Source organism: Notamacropus eugenii, chromosome 4, assembly GCF_028372415.1.
Source record: "Notamacropus eugenii isolate mMacEug1 chromosome 4, mMacEug1.pri_v2, whole genome shotgun sequence".
Taxonomy (NCBI): Eukaryota; Metazoa; Chordata; class Mammalia; order Diprotodontia; family Macropodidae; genus Notamacropus; species Notamacropus eugenii.
In genome coordinates, this window is record NC_092875.1 from 224271959 (window position 1) to 224299727 (window position 27769).

Here is a 27769-nt window from a genome sequence, read left to right on the forward strand (position 1 = left end):
TGAGATAAGATCTAGCAGTGGTATCACTGGTTCATAGGATATGCATAGGTTTAGAGATCTTTGAATTTAGTTCCAAATTGCTCTCCAGAACGTTTGGATCAGTTTACAACTCCACCAACTATGCATTAGTGTCCCAGCTTTCCCAAATTCCCTGCAATACCAATAAATGGATGATAATACAACAGTTCTGGAGTCCAATCTTTCGGGGTCATGACTTGGTGAATCACAGTACCAGAGTTCTGTGACAGGAACTGGCTCTGCAATGTTTTGTTTGCTTCACTTAAGGTACACAAAAAATGACTGTGAGCATTGTCAAAATTTGATCATTTCAAGTTGCATTATAAGTCTGACTCAACCTAGAAAGAGCAATTTTGTAAATCTAATCTATTAGGATATTTATTATACATATCATATCAATTATTAGGAATATCATAATTGCACACCTGCATTATTTATTAGTTCAATGATTTCCTTACTTTCTATTTTCAATTTTATTAATCTCTTCTTTGGCTTTCCAGATTACCAATTTGAAGCTTAATTGGAGATTTTTATTTTGCTCTTTTTCTAGTTCTTTCTTAGGTGCATACCTGGTTCATTGATTTGCTTTTTTCTCTATTTTATTGATATAAGCAATTATAGGTATAAATGTTCCCCTAAGTACCACTTTTGCTGCATCCAATAAATCCTGGCATCTTATCTCATTGTTGTCATTTTCTTTAATGAAATTATTGATTGTTTCTGTGATTGGTTCTTTGACTCACTATTTTGAATTAGATTAATTTCTAATTTAATTTTTAATCTCTCTTTTCATTGTCTATTACTGAATGTAACTTTTATGGCATTATGATCTCAAAAGGATACATTTATTATTTTTTGTTTTTCTGCATTTGGCTGTAAGTTTTTTCTATCCTAGTTCATGGCTAATTGTTATGTAGGTGTCATGTATTACTAAGAAAAGGTTCCTGTCTATTCTCATTCAGTTTTCTCCAGAGATAAAACTTTTCTGGGAATTTATTTGCCTTTTAACTCTGATTTATTTTTTGGTTAGATATATTTAGTTCTGAGTGGTAAAAGTTAAAGTCACCCACTAGCATAGTTTTATCTATTTCCTCTAGTAATTCTTTCAACTTCTCCTTCAAAAATGTATATGCTATACCATTTGATGCATATAGGTTTAGTATTGATATGACTTGTTTTCTATGGTACCTTTCAGCAAACTACAGTTATCTTCCTTATCTCCTTTAATTATATTTTTGTTTTTGTATTGTCTAAGATTATGATTGCTACTCCTGCTTTCTTTGTTTCAGCTGAAGCATTATAAATTCTGTCATCAGCCCCTTACCTTTAAGCTGTGGATATCTCTGATTCAGATGTGTCTCTTACAAACAACATATTGTAGTATTGTGGTATTTTAATCCATTCTGCTATCCAATTCCATTGTATGAGTGAGTTCATCCCATTCACATTTATAGTTTTGATAAGTAACTTATTTTTCCTCCATTCTGTTTTTTCCCTTGTTTATCTCCCTCTCTCCCTTACCTCCCCCCACCCTTCCTGTCCTCAGAAGTGTTTTATTTCCGATCACCACCTTCCCCAATCTCCCCTTCTTTTTATCAGTCGTCTCCCTGGATTCTATGTCCATATGCAACTCTGTGTGTGTGTGTGTGTGTGTGTGTGTGTGTGTGCACGCATGCACACACATTATTCTAGGTTCAGGTCCTTACTTCAACATTCATTGAGGTCTACTAAGTTCAGTACTACTACTTCTGGTGTCAAGGTGACAGAGTGAGAAGGAAACTTTTGAATCCCTCCCAGATTTCTTGCCAAACAACTAGAAAACTGCCTCAGAATTGATCTAGGAGCAATAATACAGCTTACCAGCAAGGCAGAAAAGGTCTATCTCATTGGGGTGGGGAATGATTGAGGTCCAAGAGCAGCAGCAGCAACAACCAGTCTTGCAGCAGAAGGCCTGAAGCAAGACTCTGAACCTGAGGCAATCCACCAGTGAGAACCTGTACTCCTGCTAACCAGCAGCAGCCCTCTAGGCAAATGAGCAGTTTATGCAGCACAGAAAGAACCCACCCCAATGACCTCACCTGCAAGATAAGCTACCAGCAAGACCTTGATCTCATTGTTGACCAGTAGTGAAGAACAACCTCAGGGTTGGAAAATAGCAAGACCCCAGCCCAGGGGCCTGACTACAAAGAGACCATGTTTCCATAGCAACCCAGCACCAGGGTTACACCCTGGAGAGGATCAGCAACAAGATTTCTCCTCCAAGGCCAGCCACCAGAAAGACTCAGTTAAGGATAAAAAAAAGAGTGTGGCACTGGCCTGAAAAAGTGGTGTTAGATGCACTAAAACTCAGAATAATCTTCACCTGGTGAAGAAAGCTAAAAACAAGAAAAGAAACAAAAAAGAGTTCTGTTTCAGTTATATTAGGAGAAAAAGGAGCATAAAAGAGAAGTGAGGAACTTTGCTTTTGGTACACGGGACAATAAGCAACAAAAGAGAAAAAAATAATTAGTCAATCATTATTTTTTTTTTTACTTTCTCTGCAAAACAAAATTATTTTTATCCTGGAAATGATGGAACAAAAATTAATACATAATTGACAGAGACATAAGCAAAGAAATAATAAAAGATGACCTTCTTTTCCTCAATGAAATTATATTAACTGGACCTGATAAACTACATTATGAGATGCTGAAGGAATTGACAGATATTATTGCTGAGCCACATCAGATATCTTTGAAGAAAATAAGGGAAAACCAAAGATGCAATAAGATTGGTGGTCCTCAATTTCAAAAAAAAAATTAAAAAAGGAAAGACAACAGAGTTAACAAGTTGCTTGACTAAAAATTATGGGGAAATTCAAAAAAGAATCATAAGAGAGATGTTTGGTGAAAATCAAGAGGAAGGAATGATGGCAAAGAGCCAATGTACTTTCTTTGGGAACAGGGCATGCCAAACTCTCTTTCTTCTTTTGAGATAATTGCTAAAATAAGAGATAATGAGAATTCTAAGAAATGTAGTTTACCTGGATTTTAGCAAAGCTTTTAATAATGTTTAATTATGTTAATTATGTTTTTCTTTTGAAGAAGCTGAAGGATCTGAGGGAGTAGACAGGGGCATGAATGATAGCTGTATTTTAGAATTTAAAGGGTATTATTTGGAGGAGATAATGAACTTGTTCTTTTTAGCCTCAGAAGGCAGAATCAGGAGGAATAGGTAGAAGTTGAAAAGACTACAATTTAGGCTTGATGACATGAAAAAAGGAAAAAAGAAACTTCTTAAAAATTAAAACTGTGAAAAATCATGCCTTGAGGGATGATGGGTTTCCCACTCATAGATGTCTTTATTTAGAGATGCAATAGCTGTTTATCTAGCATGTTGTAATAAAGATTCTTTCTTGATTATTCATTGAACTAGATGGCTGCTGAGGTCCAAGTTCCAACACAAATCTTATAATTCTGCATTTTTCTTTGTTTCTTAGGTTTTCAAAGTCAAATAATTCATTACCAAGTGACTGGTATACTGAAGATGAGCCCTTATTTACTTAGCTTGAAAAGTAAACAAATACTAGTATCTTGGAAAGCAATCACATTCTGTTGTTGGAAGCACATGTGAAGCTTTTTGCACAGGATAGAAGCTACTGAATTTTCCAGGCCACAGACATAGCCTTCAAGAAGCAGACTCAACAAGCATTTATGAAGCACGTAACATGTGCCAGGAACTGTTATGAACACTGGTAATCTAATGAAAGAAAAAGTGCATAAACTAGGTTATAAAGAATTCTAGGTCACTTCAGTGCCATGATGAAGAGTCAGAAGAGGACTATGTGGTCTATTTGAGAGCTTACATAATTTCCTGTTAATGTCCTTTAAAATGCTTGTTGTGCTGCTAATACATTTTGGCAACTTATAATTTGAAAATGAATATAGCCATAATACTTTCAATTCTTCTGAGTGTTCAGTCAAAACACCAACGGGGGGTGGGGGTGGGGGCGGAGCCAAGATGGCAGACTAGAAAGACACACTCACACAGAGTCTTCCCCACAGCCCATAAAATACCTGTAGAGAGGAACTCTCAACAAATTCTGGAGCAGCAGAAGTGGAGAACAACAGAGTAGAGGAGATTTCCAGGCCACAATGATGTGAAAAGCCCACGGAAACATCAGTTGTACCAGACACAGAGCCCAGCACAGAGCCCAGCCCAGCCTTGTCTGCACAGCTTGGTGCAATGAAACTCTGGGAGGAGGACATCTCCAGGGCAGAATCTCCAGTCGCAGTAGTGGGGCCTCACATCCCTTGGCCCACAGGCACCAAAGGTCAGTGATGGGGTTCAATCAGCAGGCCAGGAAAGGAGAAGGGCTTTCCCATGGCTCCAGCAGCAGGCAGTGGCCACAGAGCCTGCACAGCAGCCCCTATGGAAGCTCCATTGTTTGAGCATAAAAACCCCTGGAGGGATTGTAGAGCTGAGTCTTGCCTCCGCCCTGGGTGGAGTTGGTCTTTGTCGCACACTGAATGGCAGCCCTGCCCATCCAGCTTATCTGAAAATCAGCCCCCAGTGCTGACTTGGGAACTGGAGGCCAAGTGGCTGTTTAGAGGTATCTGCTAAGATTCTGGGCATAAAAATCCCTCTCTTTATCCAGACCAATACACGCTTGATTGTGCCACCTTGGAGGAACTGAGATCTCACAGATTCCCAGAATATGCCCTACTCTTGACAAAGGACCCAAAAGTCAAGTAACTGGTTGGGAAAATGCCCAAAAAAGGGGGGAAAAATAAGACTATAGAAGGTTACTTTCTTGGTGAACAGATATCTCCTCCCATCCTTTCAGATGAGGAAGAACAATGCTTACCATCAGGGAAAGACATAAAAGTCAAGGCTTCTGTATCCCAAACATCCAAAATAAATATTCAATAGGCTCAGGTCATGGAAGAGCTCAAAAAGGATTTTGAAAATCAAGTTAGAGAGGTGGAGGAAAAACTGGGAAGACAAATGAGAGAGATGCAAGAAAAGCATGAAAAGCAGGTCAACACCTTGCTAAAGGAGACGCAAAAAAATTCTGAAGAAAATAACACCATGTAAAATAGGCTAACTCAATTGGCAAAAGAGGTTCAAAAAGCCAATGAGGAGAAGAATGCTTTCAAAAGCAGAATTAGCCAAATGGAAAAGGAGGTCCAAAAGGTCACTGAAGAAAATAGTTCTTTCAAAATTAGAATGGAACGGATGGAAGCTAATGACTTTATGAGAAACCAAGAAATCACAAAACAAAACCAAAAGAATGAAAAAATGGAAGATAATGTGAAATATCTCATTGGAAAAACAACTGACCTGGAAAAGAGATCCAGGAGAGACAATTTAAAAATTATAGGACTACCTGAAAGCCATGACCAAAAAGAGAGCTTAGACATCATCTTTCATGAAATTATCAAGGAAAACTGCCCTGAGATTCTAGAACCAGAGGGCAAAATAAATATTCAAGGAATCCACAGAACATCACCTGAAAGAGACCCAAAAAGAGAAACTCCTAGGAACATTGTGGCCAAATTTCAGAGTTCCCTGGTCAAGGAGAAAATATTGCAAGCAGCTTGAAAGAAACAATTTGGGTATTGTGGAAATACAATCAGGACAACACAAGATCTAGCAGCTTCTACATTAAGGGATAGAAGGGTGTGGAATATGATATTCCAGGAGTTAAAGGAACTAGGACTAAAACCAAGAATCACCTACCCAGCAAAACTGAGTATAATACTTCAGGGGAAAAAATGGTCTTTCAATGAAATAGAGGACTTTCAAGCATTCTTGACGAAAAGACCAGAGCTGAAAAGAAAATTTGACTTTCAAACACAAGAATGAAGAGAAACATGAAAAGGTAAACAGCAAAGAGAAGTCATAAGGGACTTACTAAAGCTGAACTGTTTACATTCCTACATGGAAAGACAATATTTGTAACTCTTGAAACTTTTCAGTATCTGGGTAGTTGGTGGGATTACACACACACACACACACACACACACACACACACAGCACAGAGTGAATTGAAGAGGATGGGATCATATCTTAAAAAATGAAATGAAGCAGTGAGAGAGAAATATATTGGGAGGAGAAAGGGAGAAATGGAATGGGGCAAATTATCTCTCATAAAAGAGGCAAGCAAAAGACTTTTCAGTGGAGGGAAAAAGAGGGGAGGTGAGAGAAAAACATGAAGCTTACTCTCATCACATTCGACTAAAAGAAGGAATAAAATGCGCACTCATTTTGGTATGAAAACCTATCTTACAATACAGGAAAGTGGGGGAGAAGGGGACAAACAGGGTGGGGGGGATGATGAAAGAGAGGACAGTGGGAGGAGGGAGCAATTTGAAGTCAACACTCTTGGGGAGGGACAGGATCAAAAGAGAGAATAGAAGCAATGGGGAGCAGTATAGGGTGGAGGGAAATATAGTTAGTCTTATACAACATGACTATTGTTGAAGTCATTTGCAAAACTACACAGATATGGAGTATATTGAATTGCTTGCCTTCCCAAAGGGAATGGGTGGAGAGGGAGGGATGAAGAGAAGTTGGAAGTCAAAGTCTTAGGAACTACTGTGGAGTATTGTTCTTGCTACTAGGAAATAAGAAATATAGGTAATGGGGTATAGAAATTTATCTGGCCCTACAGGTTAAAAGAGAAGATGGGGATAAGGGAAGGGAGGGATGTTACAAGAGAGGGCAGATTGGTCATAGGGGCAATTAGAATGCTCGACATTTTGGAGTGGGGGGAGGGTAGAAATGGGGAGCAAATTTGGAACCCAAAATTTTGTGAAAATGAATGTTAAAAGTTAAATAAACTAATAAAAAATACACACCAACCCCTTCAAATGACTGTGCACACAATATAAATTTTTCCCTTCATTAAAGACAGAATAGAAATGTCAAATCCATTAGTTGAATAAATAAGCAGAAACTCATTTAATAGCTTTTATATTCAGTTATATCAATTTTCCCATTTCTATGTACATTTTAATCAAAACATTATTTTTTATATTCAAGTTAGTTTTCATTGGGGGGAAATGGCAATAAGAACAGGGGATCACTATTGATAGGAGAAATACAAATTAAAGCAATTCTAAGGTACTACCTCATACCTATTAGATTGACTAATAAGACAGAAAAGGCAAATGACAAATATATAGAGGATTTGGAAAAATTAGAATACTAATGTACTATTGGTGAAGTTGTATTCTAAATCAACCATTCTGGAGAATAATTTGGAACAATGTCCAAAGGGCTATAAAACCATACATACCCTTTGACCAAGCAATACCACTACTAGGTCTTCATTCCAAAGAGATAAAAAACAAAAAAAAATAAAGACATATGTGTACAAAATGTAGCATCTCTTTTAGTGGTGGCAAAGAATTGGAAACTGAGGGTATAGCCATCAATTTGGGAATGGCTGAATAAGTTGTTGTACATGATTGTGATGGAGTACTATTTTGCTTTAAGAAACAATGAACAGGATAATCTCAGAAAAATACACAAAAATTTAAATGACTTGATGCAAAGTAGAATGAGGAGAACCAACAGAAGATTGTACACTGGAACAACAATAATGTATGCTGATCTACTATGAATAACATATATTTTTGCAATACAATGATCCAAGACAATTCTGCAGTACTTATGATGGTGCTGTCCATCTCCAAAGAAAGAATTGATAGAGCCTCAATGCAGTTCAAAGATACATTTTCTTCATTTTCTTTATGGGGGGGGAGGTGTCTGTGTTTTCTTTCACACAATAACTTACATGTAAATGTGCTTTGCATAATTGTACATTTATAATCTAATTCAAATTGCTCGTCTTCTGTGGGGGAGGAGGGAAAAGGAAGGTAGGGAGGGAATTTCAGAATCAAAATTTGAAAAAAAAAGAATGCTAAAATTGCTTTCACATGTAATGAGGAAAAATAAAACATCAAATAAGATTATTTTAAAGAATCTATTACCTCATATAACAAGGCTTTTCTGCCTTTTATATTTTCCATCTTATCACTTATCACTGGTTCTTCTGAGAGTCACTTCCTTCCTTCCAACTCTCCTTGAAAAAGTATTTGCTGATTGACTAATTAAATTATTTTTTTTAATTTTGTAAAACCCAGTCATCACTGGAAGGTCTGAGAAGCAGTTAGCGTACAGTTGCACTTTTGATGGAACTGGAAATTCTTATTTTTTAAAGTAACATGGTATTTTTTTCTGTTTTTCATTGGGCTACAATAATACAATTAAAATGACTAGAATAACAAAGTTAACTTATGGTAATAATTATACAGTAATCAAACTATCAAAGAAATATTTTATGGATTCTCCAAAACAAGTTTTTGTAGAAACACAAGGTTTAGAATGTCAAAGGAAATAATAAAAAAAGATAAATATGAAAGGGGATAGTACTGACATTTTTAGATTATATTATAAAGTAGTAGTCATCAGAACTATATGATGTCAGTTTAAAAAAGAGAGTCAATCAATATAAATCATCAGAAAAGGGAGAGTCAACAACAATGGAACTCAATAACCAAGTGTTTCATAAATCTGAAAATGAATTAATAGAAAAATACTGAAGAAAATAAAACCTTAAGACACAGAATTAGCCAAATAGAAAAAGAGCTACAAAAGCTCATTGAAGAATATAATTCTGTAAAAGTTAGAATTGGGCAAGTGGAAGCTAATGACTTTATGAGATATCAAAAAATTATTACACAAAATCAAAAGAATTAAAAAATAGAAGAAAATGTGAAATATCTTACTGGAAAAACAACTGACCTGAAAAACAGATCTAGGAGAGATAATTTAAGAATTATCAGACTACATGAAGGTAATGATCAAAGGAAGAGCCAGACATCATATTTAAAGAAATTATCAAAACAACTACCCTGATATCCTAGAATCAGATAGCAAAATAAAATTGAAATAATCCACTGATAAGCTTCTGAAAGAGATCTCAAAGTAAAAACTCTTGGAAATATTATAGCCAAATTTGAGAGCACTCAGGTCAAAGGGAAAGTACTTCTGACAGAATTCTGAGAAGATGGCAGAGTAGATCGGAAAATTCTAAGCTCCCCAGATTTCCCTCACAACAAGACAATATAGTACCTGGAGGCAAACATAGAGTGGTAAAAATAAACAAGAACTGGAGAAGAACAGTAGTCCTCCTGGGACAATTGAAGAAGAACAGAAGAAAAATTCCAGCATTGAGGTTTGGTCCCTGTGAAAACTAAACATCTCCAGGCTAGTTCCACTAAAACAGAAAGCAGTGAGCCCTGGGGCTACTATTTGCACCTCTGGGATGCTGTGGGGAGAATGGTATCTGAGTAAGGAAAGATTGAGGGAACCTCTGCTGACGAGGGACACCAAACCTGACCGTGCAGCTTAGATGCAGCTTTGGCCAAGAAAGAACTAGCACATACCCCATTGAGGCAGGGATGCCACTGACTGTGAGCACTTACCAGAAAGTGGAGTTCCTGGTTTCTGCCAGAGGGGAGAACTGAAGAAGAACCTGAGACCAGAGGCACATAGCGCCAAGGCAATATTCAGAGTGCTTACAGTGGCCATGAATATCCCGGCACAATTCTGAATTGTGAAATACAACAGACACTACACATGGAAGACAGAACCAAAACATTTATTCAGATACCAGAAATCCAAATCCATCATAGTAACAAATATCTATACACAATAACAAAACAGAGAACAACACCATCCCCAAGCTAGGGCATTCCCACAAACAAACAACCACTCATGAATCTAGTTGTCTGCCTCCTCTCTCTCCCTCAGTTCTCATTGCTCTGACCAAATTTCTTCTCAGTTATGCTCTAGCCCTTACTCTTCCCATTCCATGTGACTTAGATACCTAAGACTCAGGTTTTCATATGACTCAGGCAGGTCACATATGTCTATTAATGAATGGGTAAGATCTTCCCATTTAAATTACCATTATAAGGCACTATCACCCCAGGACTAGAGGTGATTACAATAAGTTGCTATAAATAAAAACAAAAATAATAAAAGTTAGCAAACAAAGGAGAAAATTCAAATATAGAATGTTACTATTGGAACAGAGAGGACTGGGGCTCATCTTCAGAGGAGGATAATAAAGCAAAAATAGCTTCTCTTACCCCATATGATCACCTGACCCAAAAGAATTCATAGAAGAACTTTAAAAAGATTTTAAAATCAAATGAGAGAGACTGAGGAAAAAGTTAAAAAAATAAGAACAATCCAAAAAACACCAAGAAGATTATGAAAAGAAAGTTAAGCAACTGGAAAAGGAGATCCAGGATCTTAAGGCACAAAATGACTCCTTGAAAATTAGAATTGGGCAAGGTGAAGCCAGGGAAGTTGAAAGACCAAGAAATAATGAAACAAAATATAAAGAAAAAAAATAGAAGAGAATGTGAAACATCTCTTAAAAACAACTGATCTAGAGAACATAACAAGAAGTATAAACATGAGACTAACCAGACTACCTGAAAACTGTAGTCAAAATAATAATAATAATAAAAGAAATAATTCAAGAAAATTATTGTGAAGTATTAGAACAAGAGGGGAAAATAGAAATGGAACATACATATATGTTCCATTTCTATTATATATATGTGTGTGTGTGTACATATATGTGTGTATGTATGTATATGTATATATGTATGTATGTATATGCATATGCATATATATGTGTGTATGTATATGTGTGTGTATATATGTATATATATAAGTGTGTATGTATATATATATATATATATATATATATATATATATATATATATATATATATATATATATATATATATATATATATATATATATATATATATATATACACACACACACACACACACACCAATCACCACCTGAAAGCAATCCTTCAAGGAAGATCATAGCTGAATTCTGAAACCCCCAGCTCAAGGAAAAAATTTTTTTGAGAAACAAGAAAAAAAATTCAAATATCGCAGAGCCACAATTAGACAATTAGAATCACATAAGACCTAGCAGTGGCTACAGTAAAAAGGCCACAGGTCTTAAAACATTATATATGAAAGAGAAAAAGAACTGGAGTTGTAGCTGAAATTGTCATACTCAGCAAAGCTAAACATAATCGTGAAAGAAAAAAATGGATATTCAACGAATTGCCAGACTTTCAGGATTTTATTGCAAAAAAGTCTTAATTTTTAAAAATTGACATATAAGACCCAAGAGCAATATAAGGTAAACATCAAAGACTAAATACAAGGGACTCAATAAGGACAGACTACTTAAATGCAAACTGTGTGTCTGAGATTGTAAATAGTAATTGGTTATTTCAAAAGAAAGATTAGGATAGAGCTGAGTGTGATATAAACCTAAAATATAATACTATATAGGAAATGATAAAAAGAGTAAATATCTAATTCAAAAGAAGTGGGAAAGGAAGAATTGATAGAGAAATTTGATAGGAGAGGAGGGCTGGTAGTTCCTGAGCCCTACTCTCATCTGGAATGGGTTAAAGACTGCACAATACATATAAAATTCAGGTAGAAAGAATGCAAAGAAGATAGGGAGGTGTAAGAGTATAAAGGAGGGATTTTTAGAGGGAATCCTACTCACGTCAAGTCTGGATTGAAGAGAGAACAATATATACACTTAGAAAGGAATAAAAGCTTTGTAAATTCATAAAGCAATAAGAGGGTGAGGCAATAGAATGAGGAAGGGTATAGAAGAGTGTCTAGATTAATGGGATAAGGGGAGAGGGTGGGGAGAGATCTTTGGCGGGATTAAGTAATAAGAGGGCAAGGTAGCAGGTAAAGGTAAAGAAGTAGAGTTAGGAAGGATAGGAAATGAGAGATATATGCAAACATAAAATAAAGATTAGGACTGGGATTCATTAGAAGAAAAGCAGAGGTAGTAATCATGATTGCAACAAAGGTAAAGCTAAAATGTATTTAATAAAAAGAGAAAAATAGGGGTACTACACTGTATGTCAGCCATATTAATAAGCATTGTTTTAGACTCTTTAAAATAATTAGACAGTATAAGGTTGAAATATTGCTGTGGTGTAGGAAATGATGAGTTGGTAGACTTAGAAAAATATGAAAAACTTGGACTTATCGAGGAAAATGTTATTCACTCTCAGAGAAATAGCAAACAAGTATAGTACAGTGATACAAAGATACATATGAATGCATATGTCTGTACCTGAGTATGATTGTAGATATCTAAGTATTAGCTAACTATATGTATGAGTATGTAAATATATGTATGCATGTATACATGTGTTTGTGTGTATAAGTCTGTATGGGTGTGTATGTATATAAACATATATGTGTATATATACACATATATGTATTGTATAGAAGCATGTATGTGTGTGTGTTTGTGTGTGTATCCACACTTAATTGTAGCCTTCTTGGGGGAAGGGAGGAGGAAGGGCAAAAAGAAAAAAAGTAAAAAGTGCATAGCAGAAAACAAAAGAATATTTACAAGGAAGCAAAGAAAAGATGGACAGTTCTGAACACGTGTAATATTTGTTATATAAGCTCCCCTGAAATGGAAATTTATTGCTGTATACTTTTAGTCCACTTTTATGTTTTGCTGTGCACATGGCAATGTTTTATTCTCCCTTCTTATTTTGTATTTAAGTTTTAGTATTTAAGTTTAAAATGTTTTTTTTCTTTTCTGTTGTGTATTAAATTTTAGTGTTTGTTTAAAATAAATCAATAAAATAAAAATATTAAAGAGAGAATACTTCAAGGACAAAGAAAGAGGGGGCAGAGCCAAGATGGTAGAGTAGAAAGACACACATATGCTAGCTCTGAGCCCACATCGCATAAAATATTTCTAAAGAAGAACTCCCAACAAATTCCAGAGCAGCAGAAGCCACAGAACAATGGAGTGGAGGACATTTCTGTTCCAGAGAGCCCTGAAAACCTCTTGCAAAAGGTCCATTAAACCCCAGACCTGGAGCCGAGCCCAGCCCTGCCTTGGCCACATGGCACCAAGAGGAGTGGATCTGAGCAGGCTTCAGGGATGGAATCTCCAGTGGCAGCGCAGGTCCCTCCACCCACGGGCCCCAAGGGTTGGTGAGAAGGCCTTCTCGGCTCATTGAGAGGGGAGTGGGATTCCCCCATAACTCAAGACCCCTTGGGAGGCAGCAGCGGAGGTGGCAGCAGACAGGGGCTCCCCAAGCAGGCAGGAGCCTAGATCGATTGTTGAAAATCTCTGCATAAACCCCCTGAGGGAACTGAGCCCCATGTGGTGGTCCTGCCCTGACCTGAGCACCTGAACTTAATCTCACACTGAATAGCAGCCTTGCCCCCGCCAAAAGCACTGAGGCAGGGAAGCAACATTTGAACATCAGACACCAAGCACTGGCTGGGAGGATCTGGAGCAAAGTGGGCGTGAAGAGAAGTCAAGTCACTGGCTGGAAAAATGCCCAGAAAAGGGAAAAAAAAATAAGACTATAGAAGGTTACTTTCTGAACAGGTATTTCCTCCCTTCCTTTCTGATGAGGAAGAACAGTGCTTACCATCAGGGAAAGACATAAAAGTCAAGGCTTCTGTATCCAAGCCCACCCAACGGGCTCAGGCCATGGAAGAGCTCAAAAAGGATTTTGAAAATCAAGTTAGAGAGGTGGAGGAAAAACTGGGAAGAGAAATGAGAGAGATGAAAAAAAGCATGAAAAGCAGGTTCACACCCTATGAAAGGAGACCCAAAAAAATGCTGAAGAAAATAACACCTTGAAAAATAGGCTAACTCAATTGGCAAAGGAGGTTCAAAAAGCCAATGAGGAGAAGAATGCTTTCAAAAGCAGAATTAGCCAAATGGAAAAGGAGATTCAAAAGCTCACTGAAGAAAATAGTTCTTTCAAAATTAGAATGGAACAGATGGAGGCTAATGACATTATGAGAAACCAAGAAATCACAAAACAAAACCAACAGAATGAAAAAAGGGAAGATAATGTGAAATATCTCATTGGAAAAACAACTGACCTGGAAAATAGATTCAGGAGAGACAATTTAAAAATTATAGGACCACCTGAAAGCCATGATCAAAAAAAGAGCTTAGACATCATCTTTCATGAAATTATCAAGGAAAACTGCCCTGAGATTCTAGAACCAGAGGGCAAGGAATCCACCGATCACCGCCTGAAAGAGAACCAAAAAGAGAAACTCCTAGGAACATCGTGGCCAAATTCCAGAGTTCCCAGGTCAAGGAGAAAATATTGCAAGCAGCTAGAAAGAAACAATTCAAGTATTGTGGAAATACAATCAGGATAACACAAGATCTAGCAGCTTCTACATTAAGGGATAGAAGGGCATGGAATATGATATTCTAGAAGTCAAAGGAACTAGGACTAAAACCAAAAATCACCTACCCAGCAAAACTAAGTATAATACTTCAGGAGAAAAATTGGTCTTTCAATGAAATAGAGGACTTTCAAGCATTCTTGATGAAAAGACCAGAGCTGAAAAGAAAATTTGACTTTCAAACACAAGAATGAAGAGAAACATGAAAAGGTAAACCGCAAAGAGAAGTCATAAGGGACTTATAAAAGTTGAACTGTTTACATTCCTACATGGAAAGACAATATTTGTAACTCTTGAAACTTTTCAGTATCTGGGTACTGGGTGGGATTACACACACACACATGCACATGCACACACACACATAGAGACAGAGTGCAAAGAGTGAATTGAAGAGGATGGGGTCATATCTTAAAAAAATGAAATCAAGCAGTGAGAGAGAAATATGTTGGGAGGAGAAAGGGAGAAATGGAATGGGGCAAATTATCTCTCATAAAAGAGGCAAGTAAAAGACTTTTTAGTGGAGGGAAAAAGAGGGGAGGTGAGAGAAAAACATGAAGTTTACTCTCATCACATTCCACTAAAGAAAGGAATAAAATGCACAGTCATTTTGATATGAAAACCTATCTTACAGTACAGGAAAGTAGGGGATAAGGGGATAAGCAGGGTGGGGGGGATGATGGAAGGGAGGGCATGGGGAGGAGGGAACAATTGGAGGTCAACACTCATGGGGAGAGACAGGATCAAAAGAAAGAATAGAAGTAATGGGGGACAGGATAGGATGGAGGGAAATATAGTTAGTCTTATACAACATGGCTATTGTTGAAGTCAATTTGCAAAACTACACAGATATGGCCTATATTGAATTGCTTGCTTCCCAAAGGGAAGGGGTGGGGAGGGAGGGAGGAAGAGAAGTTGGAACTCAAAGTTTTGGGAACAACTGTCAAATACTGTTCTTGCTACTAGGAAACAAGAAATACAGGTAAAGGGGTATAGAAAGTTATTTGGCCCTACAGGACAAAAGAGAAGATGGGGACAAAGGCAGAGAGGGATGATAGAAGAGAAGGCAAATTGGTGATATGGGCAATTAGAATGCTTGGTGTTTTGGGGTGGGGAGAGGGGAGAAATGGGGAGAAAATTTGGAACCCAAAATTTTGTGAAAATGAATGTTAAAAGTTAAATAAAAATAAAAATAATATAAAAAAAGAACAAAGAAAGAAACTATTCATATATTTTGAGGTTACCGTTAGGATCACACAATATTTAATAGAACCATGTAAGCGAGGCAGAGGGCTTGGAATTTTATCTTCTGGAAGGCAAAAGAGCTGTGATTACAACCAAAAATAACCTACCCAGAAAACCTGAGTACAATTCTTCAAAGGGAAAAAAAATTGACATATAATGAAATAGAAGTCTTTCAAGCATTCCTGATGAAAAGACCAGAGGTAAATAGATAATCTGACTTTCAAATACAAGACTCAATAGAACAATAAAAAGGCAAACACAAATGAGAAATCATAAGGGATTCAATAATATTAAGCTGTTTATCTTTCTATATGGGACGATAACATGTGAATTTTAATCCCATCATGATTAAATCAGTTAAAAGAAGTCTACATAGAATGAGGGTATAGAAATGGCTTGATTATTGAAAGATGATATAAAAAATGAAGGGCTGAGAAAGAGGGATGACATGAGAGAAGACGGATGGTAGAAGAAGAATGTGGAAATTATATCACATAGAAGAGGCATGTAAGAAAAAACTTTACAGTGGTGGGTAAATGTGGAGGGCAGGCAATGCTTGAATCTCACATCTAAATCAGTTCAAAGAGAGAAATATATTATATGTATATATATGTACACATACACGTATATATACAGATGTATACACACATATATTTATATATGTAATATATAAACATATGTATGCACACATATGGTCAAAACATAAATATGAGGAATATCATATAAATATGATAATAGTAAGGGTGAATAAAAGAAATCATTAGTCAAAAGCAAAACAGTTTAGAAGAGAAACACAGAAAGGATAAAGGAAAGAAAATAGGCAAGAGAGAAAACACGGATGGAATTCTGACTGTGTAGTTGAATTTGATGAACTGGCCCATAAAAAAAGAAATAAATATCAGAATGGATTAGAAATCAAAATCTAATAATATGTAGTTTACAAGAAACACACTTGAAGAAGAGTGCCACATACAAAGTCAAAATAAGGAGTTTAAGCAGAATCTACCATGCTTCAGCTGGGGTTTAAAAAAAAAGAAAAAACAAGGTGGGGGTAGCAATCATGATCTCAAACAAAGCAAAAGGAAAAATTGACCTAATTAAAAGAGATAAGTAGGGAAACAACATCCAGCTTATAAGTGCCAAAGACAATGAAGTATATCATTACTAAACATATGTACCAAATGGCACACCACCCAAATTCTTAATGAAAAAGTTAAATGAAAAGCAGGAGAAAAGAGAAGAGTAAAACTGTGCCAATGGGGGATGTCAATCTTCCCATCTCAAAGCTAGATAAATCTAAACATAAAATAAATAAGAAAGAAGTTAAGGAGATGAATAGAATCTTATGAATATTAAATATAATAAATCTCTGGAAAAGATTGACCGGGAACAAAAAGGAGTATATCCAACCTCCACATCCACTGGGGCAGTGAGGTCGAGGCAAGAGCAGGGACTGCAGCCCAGAGCAGCCTTCCCTAGCTGGAGCTTAGAGGAGAACATCCCAGATGTGCCTTATGAGTGGGCTCTGACCCAACATGTATTTTGTACAGGGTGGAGGCTGAGGGGAAGCACAGCGCCATCTTTCCCACTTGTGTTTTGGAAAACAAAAAATTAAAAGCAAATTCTACTTTGAAAGATATTGTATCCCCAAAGCTTTGGACATTGCAGCCTTGGATCTGACATCCTCCCTCACATAAGCGTGTCACCCTCTCCGCCATGAAAGGCCCTATCCATCAGTGAACACCTCTTCCGCTGCCCATCCTGTCCTGGCCAAATCGCAGCCACTCCAGAATGTATCTACTCTCTTGTGGTCAAGTCTGAGCAAGGTTCCAGTGAAGGGGGCTCCACCCTGAAGCAGGGTTCTGGGGGATGGTGGTCCTGGGCTGCTGTATAGAAGTAGGCAATTTCCAGTATGCATAGTATGATCTAGACACGATTGAGGTCTTCTTTACCAAGAGCATCAGGAAACTGAATTTTCTATCCATGCGACCTCTGTGTGCCAGGGGCCAGGTTCATAGTTCTATTCTCCCATGGCAATGCAGTATACCAGGGCCAGATGAGCTGCTTCTCCATTGGTCTGGGCACCCACATCAACTGTAACATCTTCTAACTACTCAGGCTATGGGGCAAGCTTAGGAAAAGCCTGGGAGAAGAATCTCTATGTTGACATAGACGTTGTTTGGCACAGGCCCTTGAATCAGGTATGGCATCAGCCCAGAGAACATCATCTTGTATGGGCGGAGCATTGGAACAGTGCCCACTGAGGACCTGGACTCGTGCTATGTGTGTGCTGCTGTGGTGCTGCATTTCCCCCTCACCTTGGGCATGAGGGTGGCCTTCCCTGATACCAAGAAGACATTGCTTTGATGCCTTCCCCAACATTGAGAAGGTCACCAAGATCACATCGTCTATGCTGATAATCCATGGCACTGAGGATGAGTTGATTGACTTCTCACATGGACTAGAGCCATCTGAGCTCTTCCTGAAAACTGTGGAACCACTTTGGGTGGAGGATGCTGGGCACAACAACATGGAGCTCTATAACCAGTACTTGGAGCATCTTCGAAAGTTCATCTCACGTGAGCTGAAAACCCACGCAACTGTGGTCCCCAGAGAATCCCTTGGACCAAGATGGGAACACAGGCTCAGGGAACCCAAGAGGAGCTTGGAACCACTACTGATGAGTGCTCAACAGGGTCAGCATGCTGGAGGATTGGGAAATGGGGAGAATTCCCCACCCCCTGAGCTTGCCTCTCCAGATCTGGTACCCATGACTTCTACTGACATCCACTCCCCTCCCAGAAGAGGGGAGGGACAGAATGACCCCCATCTTTCTCCCCATGAAGTCCACAGTGATGTCCCCAAACTGCTGTTAATACTAGGGCTGCCCCTACTACCAGGGAGGGGCTGGGCAATCCAAACCCCTTTCTCTCCTACTTTCCTTCCCTCTACCAGGACAATAGCAATAATCCATCTGCCAAGTGTGGTAGGGGAGGAACTCAGTGGATCTCATTCTTCCCCACATCCCAAATTCCTGGGAAGGCAGTGACTTCATGAGAAACACCTGTCCTCCCTCCCCCTACAGCTCTCCCTGCCATTCAGGAAGGGAAAGTCCTACTGTAATCCAAGCCCCAATGTGGCTCCCTCCCAGCAGGGAAATTCATGATTTCAGACACCCAGACTCCCCTTCCCCACTCTCCCAAACATGCACAGATATATAGATGGAGGGGAATATATCTACATTCATTCTGGAAGCAAAAATAAAGAAATTTAAAAATTTTTTTAAAAAGTATATATACCTTTTCCTCAGCTGTACATTGCACCTGTGCAAAAAAAAAAAAAAACAAAAAACACCATATATAAGGGTTTAAAAACCTCACAACTAAATGCAAAAAGGCAGAAATATTAAATGCACCCTTTTTACACCATAATACAATAAAAATTCCATTCAATAAAGGGCCATGAAAGCATAGGTGAAAAACTGGAAACAGAATAATCTAATCCTACTGAATGAATGGGTCAAAAAAGAAATAAAAGCAATAATTTCATTAAAGAAAATGGCAACAATGAAACAATTTATCAAATTTTGTGGGATGCAGCCAAAGCAGTACTTATGGGAAAATTTATAACTCTAAAAAGAAGATCAAAGAATTGACCATGCAACTTAAAAATATTAGAAAAAGAACAAATTGGAAATCCCCAATTTAACACCAGAATGAAAATCCTGAAAATCTCGGAAGAGAATAACAAAATTCAAAGTTAAAAAAAATAAAACTAGTAAATGAAATTAACATCTGGTTTTATAAAAACACATAAAAATCATTGGTTAATTTGATTTTTCAAAAAAAATATAAAACCTACTCTTTCTGCTTAATTCTGAACTCTTTACCTTTGTAGCATTGTACTGTTTGTTCCTGAGATATGTAATGACAAGGACGAGCTGTGAGATAGCAGTCTAATCGAATATTATAGTCTAAGACCAAGACGCTAGGCATTATTCATTTTTCATCCATTGAATTACATTATGGAGTTCCCACAGTATTTTAGAAATTCATGTAATCAACAAAATATCATCTGCAAATAAGAATAATTTGAAGACATATAGTGAATTCTTCTTCCATTTGAGCTTTACAACAGAAATCCTCAATGACACCTCTGGTATGTATTTTTTTTCTTTTATATTTACTCATTTTAGTCATTAAAAGGCTGTCACATGCAGTTGTCTTTGTTGTTACATCAATTTTGTATAATTTTGGCATATTCAGGGGAAACAGTATTGGAAGGGAGTCTTTAAAGGAGCTTTTTTATTTCATTTAATTCTTTATTTTTCATAGTCAAGCAATAATCAAAAAAGGAATTTTTATTTTCTAAGCAACTACATAACTGTACAGATGTGGACTCCGATAAAATATTGCTTTCAGATGCCTGGGTTTTTTTTACTTTTTGAGTCACAATTAGTAGTTATAGATTTTACCATGTACTTTAAAAATGTATGTTAATTTTACCATGTCTTTGGTAATTTGTCTTTAAATTTTTTTAATGCTTATTGAAATTAATTGCGTTGCTTTGCATTGCTGAATGGAAGGTTAAAACTCTGTCAGCCCTAGAGCGGATGAATGTCTCACTCAGGAGAGAAGAGTCTCTCTGGGAAAAATACACTGATTCCTTTGCTACCAGAGACTCAGGAACAAGACATGCCTCCTCTCCTCACTTCAAATACAAGGTCTTTTTTTTATGGATCATTAACAATGCCCATCCTAATATAAAAATGATATACCCAGATCTCTCTCTAATACATATAAGATACATATCACTTAAGAGACTAAGTTCTGACAATATTAAAATGTTCGTGCTAATTCTTGTGACCGGCATTCAACTTGGTAACTACTGGTAAGAACATCAATTTGACTGCTTTTGTTATGTAGAACCATTATAACACCATCACCATCCAAAATATTGGGAAGGGGGTGGAAAATTAGGGAACCCAGGTGATGGCTTTTCCTCGTCCTCCCCAGTGAATGGTTCCCCACTTACTACCTTCATCTCTCTGTCTCAAGGTTCTCATTGGCCATTCTGAGCATGCCATTGACTAGAACTATGCCACTTTCCACGCCCTAAGTATCTGTACCTAGAACCCCATGCTCTCACCCCCAAACACATATATACTGGCAATCCCTTCCCCTCTCCCTCTCCAGAGTCCACATTCATATGCTCATTTCCATTAGATGGATTCCACCCAATGTGTGTGGAAGAGACACAATCCAAAGATTGTGGATTGGGAAGACCCTGGAGACTGGCCATATGGAGAACACTGAAGGTCGCCAGGCTGAAGGGGATTGAAGGTGAGGCAGAAACAGAGAGAGTTTGGGATGGATGAAGGGCAGAAGAAGATTAGTAAGTCATTCACCCATTCTCCAGGGTGGAAATTAGGTGTCCACTGGGGAGGCTCAATGATATGATGATGACCGGATCAAAGACAGATGGTGAAGATCCCTGATGATACCTACATAAATCCGCTGGAGTCTCCTGGTAGAAGTAGAAAAACAGAAGGGGACAGAAATACTAGAAAAAAGAAGGGGCAGAAGAAAAACAAGAATAGATAACAAGCTTCCTAATTCACAAGAGTTAACCAGGAAACACCTGAGAAGAAGAGCAAGAGGAATCCAGTCTTATGTGTTATTTAAGTGTGGCGAGTTTGGGACTTCCACCTCTTCCTGGTTGTCCTTTATCTGTTTCAGTCTCTGTCGAGCAAAGTCCTCAAACACAATATCATCATCGTTTGTATCAAGCTCTATGAGATTGGTATCTATGGGCACTTCATTCTCTGGAACTTCTTGAAGCACAGGTTCCTCCCTAGGCTTCGGGTGCATCAAGTTGAAGGGCAGTTCTACAGTCATATCTCTGGATGCAAGACCTCCCAACAGGCCCCCCCGGGAAACGACCAGCTTCACTTTGACTTTGTAGGACACAATGATTTGCAAGACCTCTTTATTAGTGCTGTCCCTCAACCTGAGGGTACTGGAAGCCAAGTTGGTATCTTCATGCTTCAGCTTGCCATCCAAGACCAGGCCTCTCTTCTCACGGTTGTTGGCAAGGAATGGGGTAAGGGTGTAGACTTTGCAGAATGTTGAACTTGGAGCCACCACATCATTAGCCTCCTTCACAGCCACAGAACATTTGTACTGTGCCCTACTGAACAGGCAGATGGCAGCATATTGGCTTACCGAAATTTTTATCTTTCTTACTGTCTTATTGGTGTAGTTGGTGACATGGACAGTAACACTGATGGGTTCCCCGTGGTAGTAGATCTCCTTGTCCAGAGAGGCCTCCAGGTGCAAGGACTTGTCTGACATCAGAAACTGGCGAGTTTTCTCAGCTGTGGGCTGAGGGCCAGGCCTCTCTGGGGCATACTGGACCTTCCGGATAACCAGGCTCACAGAATTCTGCTCATGAGTTTTCTCCTCCAGATTTTCCGCACAGAAGGCCTTGACTTCATAATCCACACCACAGGCCTTCCCTGTCTCCTCGGGCCCTGACTGAAGCGTCACTGAGCAGGGCAAGTTTGGAGGGATTTCAAAGGTGAAGGGGTAGGCATGCTCTCCCAGTTTCCTGATGAGTCCTTCTTGGAGCGGAGTAAGGGGCCTGCCCACAGGGGCAGGTGGGAAGGACTGAATGTTGGCTACAAGGAAGTCCTTGCAGAAGGTCAGGTCCAGCACATCCATGTCTTCTGGGCCATAACGGAAGACGCAGGTCAGAGTCACGTACACTCTCCTTTCCTTGAGGTACTCAGGATCCACCAGGACCACGCCATCGACAGGATCGACGAAAACAATGTGGTCCACAAAGTCTCTCTTTCCCAGGTAGACTGTGAGCTTTCCGTCTGGACTTGCCTTCTTGAAAACTCGCGTCATTTGATCACCCATGGTCCCGGTGGCAGCGGGGTCAGAGCCACGGCTGGAAAATCCCCGCGCGGGAGCCGTTCTCGCCTTCCTCCTCCCCCCTCTTCTTACTCCTCCTCCTCCTCCTCCTCCTCCATCTCTATTTGCTCCCTTCCCTCTCCCACTACCCAGGGTCCTGGCCCAACATGGTCCCCGCTCAGACTCGGGCTCGGAGTATCTTTCAATTTTCTTAAAAATGAACCTAGAAATTCCCAGAATCATGTCATCACGAGCATGATCCTTTTCTATGAATACTTGGTCTAGTCCAACTGTTTTATTGTTGTTTTTTCTTTTTCTTTGCTTTTATTTAGTATTTTATTTTTCCCAGTTCCATGTGAAAACAATTTTAACATCTGAATTTTTAAAACTGTGAGTTACAAATTCTCTCCCTTCTTCCCTCCCCAAATCTCATATTGAGGAGGCAAGCAATTTGATATAGGTTATACATGTGTAGATATGAAAAATATATCCATAAGAGTCATGTTGTAAAAGAAAACAGACAAAAAAAACTCAAGGAAAATAAAGTTTAAAAATCTGTTTCAGTTTTGTACTCAGACACCATCAGTTCTTTCTCTGGGGATGGATAGCATTTTTTGTCTTAAATCCTCTGTATGGCTGAGAACAGCTATGTTGTTCAGAGCTGATCATCTTAAAATATTTTTGTTAATTTGTACACAGGTATGGTTCATTTTGCGTCAGCCCATGCAAGTCTTTCCAGGTTTTTCTGAGAGCATTGTGATCATTGTTTCTTAAAGTACAATAGCATTGAAACATAATAACATCACAACTTGTTCAGCCATTCACCAGTTGATGGTTTTCCCCTCAATTTCTAAATCTTTGCCCCCAGGAAGCAGCTGCTACCAATATTTTTGTACATGTAGGTCCTTTTCCTTTTTGTTTTTATTTTTTATCTCTTTTTAGATAGACCTACTAGGGGTATTGCCTAGATCAAAGGGTCTGCATTGTTTTATAGCCCTTTGGGCATAATTCCAAACTGCTCTACAGAATGGTTGAATCAGTACACAACTCCACCAATGGTGAATTGATGTCTCATTTTTCCAAAACCCCCTTCAACATTTGTCATTTACTTTTTCTATCCTATTGGACAATCTAATAGTTGTGATATAGTAACTCAAAATTGCTTTAGTTTGCATTTCTACAATCAATATTAAGAGTATTTTTTTTTTTAATATGGCTATATGGCTTTGATTACTTCATTCAAAAACTGATCATATCTTTAATCATTTATCAACTGGGGAATGGCTCTTATTTTTATAAATCTGGCTCAGTTCTCTATATGAGAAATGAGGCCTTTATCAGAGAAACTTGCTTCAATTTTTTTTCACAGTTGCTATTGCTAAGTGTATTTTCCTCCATCCTATTTCTCCCCACCCATTTATTCTATTCTATCTCTGCTTTCACCCTGTTCCTTTCCAAAACATTTTTGCTTCTGACTACTCTTTCCCCAAATCTGCCCCCCTTGTATCTTCTTCTTTTATCCCCTTCCCCTCCTACTTTCCTGGAGATAGATTTCTATATGAAATAGAGCGTGTATGTTATTCTCTTTTTGAGCAAATTCCAGTAAGAGTAAGGTTCACTCACTCCCCTTCACCTAATCTCTTTTCCCCTACATTGTAAAAGCTTTTTCTTACCTCTTTTATATGAAATAATTTACTCCATTCTACCTCTCCCTTCCTTTTTCTCCCGGTACATTGCTCTTTCACCTCTTAATATTATTTTTTTAGAGATATCATCCCTGCATGTTCAGCTCATGCCTGTGCCCTCTATCTATATATACTCCTTCTAACTAGCCTAATAATGAGAAAGGTCTTATGAGTTATAAATATCATCTTCCTATATAGGAATATAAACAGTTTAACCTTATTAAGTCCCTTATAATTTCCCTTTCATGTTTACCTTTTTCTGCCTGTCATGTCTTGTATTTGAAAGTCAAATTTTCTACTCAGCTCTGGCTTTGGTATCAAGAATGCTTAAAGTCCTCTATCTCATTGAATATCCATGTTTTCCCCTGAAGGATTATGCTCAGTTTCTCTGGGTAGGTGATTGTTGGTTGTGATGCCAGCTCCTTTGCCCTTCCAAATTTCACATCCCAAGTCCCTTGATCCCTTAATGTAAAAGCTTCTAAATCTTGTGTTATCCTGACTGTTGCTCCACAATACTTGGTTTCTTTCTGGCTTCTTACAATATTTTCTCCTTGACTTATAAACTCTTGAATTTGACTGTTATCTTCCTGGTAGTTTTCATTATAAGATCTCTTTCATGAGGACATCAGTGGATTCTTTCAATGACTATTTTACCCCTGGTTCTAGAATATCAGGGAATTTTTCCTATATAATTTCTTCAAAGACCATGTCTAGGCTCTTTTTTTGATCATGGCTTTTAGAAAGTCCAATAGTTTTTAAATTATCTCTTCATTTTCCAGGTGAGTTGTTGTTTTTTGTTTTTTTTCCAATGAGATATTTCACATTGTCTTTTCTTCATTTATCAGCTTTTGTTTATTTTTTGATTTCTCATGATATCATTAGCTTCCATTTGCTCCATTCTAATTTTTAAGGAATTATTTCCTTCATGGAACTTTTAGAACTCCATTTCCATTTGACTAATCAGTGTGTGTGGGGTGGAGGGGGGTTGTTGTTGATTAATTTATTTTTAGTTTTCTACATTCACTTCCACAAGATTTTGAGTTCCAAATTTTTTCTCCCTCTCTCTCCTCCCCCCACCCCAAGACAGCATGCATTCTGATTGTTCCTTCCCCCAGTCTGGCCTCCCTTGTATCACCCCCACTTCTTTTATCCTCTTTGCTTCTATTTTCTCTTAGGGCAAGATAGATTTCTATACCCCATTGCCTATATATCTTATTTCCCAGTCAGAAGTTTGTATCCCATTATTTGCTCACATTCCCAGCCTATTACTTGATTTTTGAGTCTTTATTAAAGTAGGTCTCTGCTTCCATGGTGGAGAGCATACTGTCTTAAGTTTCAGGGGTTTTATGCAACTGTTTTCAGAGACCTTAATTTTTTAGTTCTTCCAAGGTGGTATCATGTAAAAAAAGGTGTTTACTACTTTCCTGAACTGTACTTTGGTCTGTGAGTGACCAAAAGTACTCTTTTTTTATCTGGAACTGTGAGGAGGGTTCCCACTCCACTATGGCCACAAGCTGTGCTATGCTTGTGCTCCTCCACACCCTGCCACCAAGGACTGCAACCCATATCTGAGTATGGGCAAAGAAACAGAATCCTGCCTAAGTGCTAGCAAAAAAATTACTTCTGACCAGTTGTTCGACCCCCTTACCATCTATGGACTGACAGCCCCAAAAGCAACAGCTACCACTGCTGATTCAGTCACTCCCAAGGCCTGCCCCTGGTTTGCGGGGGCCAAGGCTGTGCTGTGATGGCTTGCATTAAACTGTGCTCCACTTTCATCTCCGTGCAATACACATTTCATGCTGACTCTCTAACTTGTCTTCTAACTTTTGTCTTCTGTGAACTGAGAGATCTGGAAACTGCCACTACTACCAGTTATTCAGTCACCCTGCTGAAGCCTGCTCCAAGTCAACTGGGGCCCAATTTCTTCTCTCACCCTGGCGCAACAGACTTTTCTTGCCAATTTTCCAAGTTGTCTTGGACTGGAAATTTGTTTCATTCCATCTGTTTGTGGGTTTTGCTGCTCTAGAACTTTTAGCACCAATTTTCAAGGTATTGGGAGGGGTTTGGGAGAGAGTTCAGGCAACTTCCTTCCTTTATTCTACCGTCTTGGCTCTGGTGGTCAGAAGAAGTTATACAAGCATACTCTCAAGGTCTCCCTAAAGTACTTTGAAATTGATTGCATGTCATGTGAGACACCGGCATAAAACCATCCAGCATAGTCTGTCCTCATCAAAGACATCAGAGAATGTGCCTTGCCTTATGAGCAAAACAGAATTGAAGTAGTTTAAAAGAAACATGAGATGCACAAATTTAGAGAATCCACCCCAAAGGTTCACGTAGACTATTTGTGCCCAACCTATAGTAGAACATTCTGAGCTCATATTCATCTGATCAGCTGCAGTTGGATTTGCTGTAACTTGACTCTAATATAGTGATACCATTTTGGTCCTCTTTGAGAACAAAGGGTAACAACTAACTAACTCCCTGGTTATAGTATATCACGGCAGTTTGTTTTGATAATTTCTTGAAATATGATGTCTAGGCTTTCTTTGATCATATGCTTCTGATAGTCCAATAATTCTTAAATTATCTCTCCTCAATCTATTATTCTGGTCACTTTTTTGCCAATGAGATATTTCATATTTTCCATTTTTTTCATTCTTTTGACTTTGATTTCTTCTTCATGTCTCATGGAGTCACTAGCTTCCATCTGCCCTACTCTTAATTTTCAAGGAATTACTTTCTTCAGTGTGTTTTGTGTCTGTTTGCATTTGGGCACTTATGCTTTTTAAAGGGTTTATTTTTTCATCAAAGAAATTTTGTAGCTCTTTTTCCATTTGGCCAGTTCTGTTTTTTGAGGTATTACTTTCTTTAATATTTTTGTGCCTCTTTTGCTAAGCTATTAATTTTCTCTTCATAATTTTCATCTTTTTATCTCATGTTTTTACCTCATTTTCTTTCCACCACTTTAATTTTATTTTGGAAATCATGTTTAGATATTCCAAGAAATTATATGGGTTTTTGTACAATTACTATTTTTTTCCACTTGAGGCTTTGCTTGTAGCTGTTTTGGCTGAATTTTCTTCTTCTGAGTTAGTGTGTTTATCTTCTCTGTCACCATAGTAGATTTTTATTGTAAGGTACTTTGATCTGAAGGAAAAAATGGTAAACCACTCTGGTATTTATACCAAGAATACCCTAAATGGAAACACAAAAAAATCAGACATGAATGAAACTGGAAAAAAAAAAAAGACTATGAGATTTTAAAATTTGTTTGCTTTTTTCCATGCTGTTTTTTGATTTTGAACTTTATGATGAAAATGGGCTCTATTCCCAATTTGGGGATGAGGTGCACTCTCTCAAGTTTCAGACTTTTTCACACTGCTATTTTCAGAGTCAAAGATAATTGTTTTATTTAGCAAGAGAGATCTTTGACACCCTGTAGCAGCAAGCACCCTGACACATCCAAGATGGCCTGCTAACCAAAAGTTTTTAGATCTGCTTTTCTAAAAGCAAAGCAACTTTTGAGGGGTCAACAATCTTCTTTAATCATATATACCAACAGAGAAAATACAAGAAGAGAAATAAGGACCAA

The 27769-nt window shown here is 38.1% G+C and overlaps 2 pseudogenes across 1 annotated transcript; one reads left to right on the forward strand and one right to left on the reverse strand.

Annotated features, from left to right (window-relative positions):
• Positions 1 to 19065, forward strand: part of LOC140502442 (alpha/beta hydrolase domain-containing protein 17A-like) — a 57555-nt pseudogene extending 38490 nt beyond the window's left edge.
• Positions 19066 to 19675: 610 nt separating this feature from the next.
• LOC140501000 (beta-arrestin-1 pseudogene) lies at positions 19676 to 22556 on the reverse strand (annotated as a pseudogene). The gene has a single exon (XR_011966011.1). The product of XR_011966011.1 is annotated as a beta-arrestin-1 pseudogene (transcript).
• Positions 22557 to 27769: the final 5213 nt, after the last annotated feature.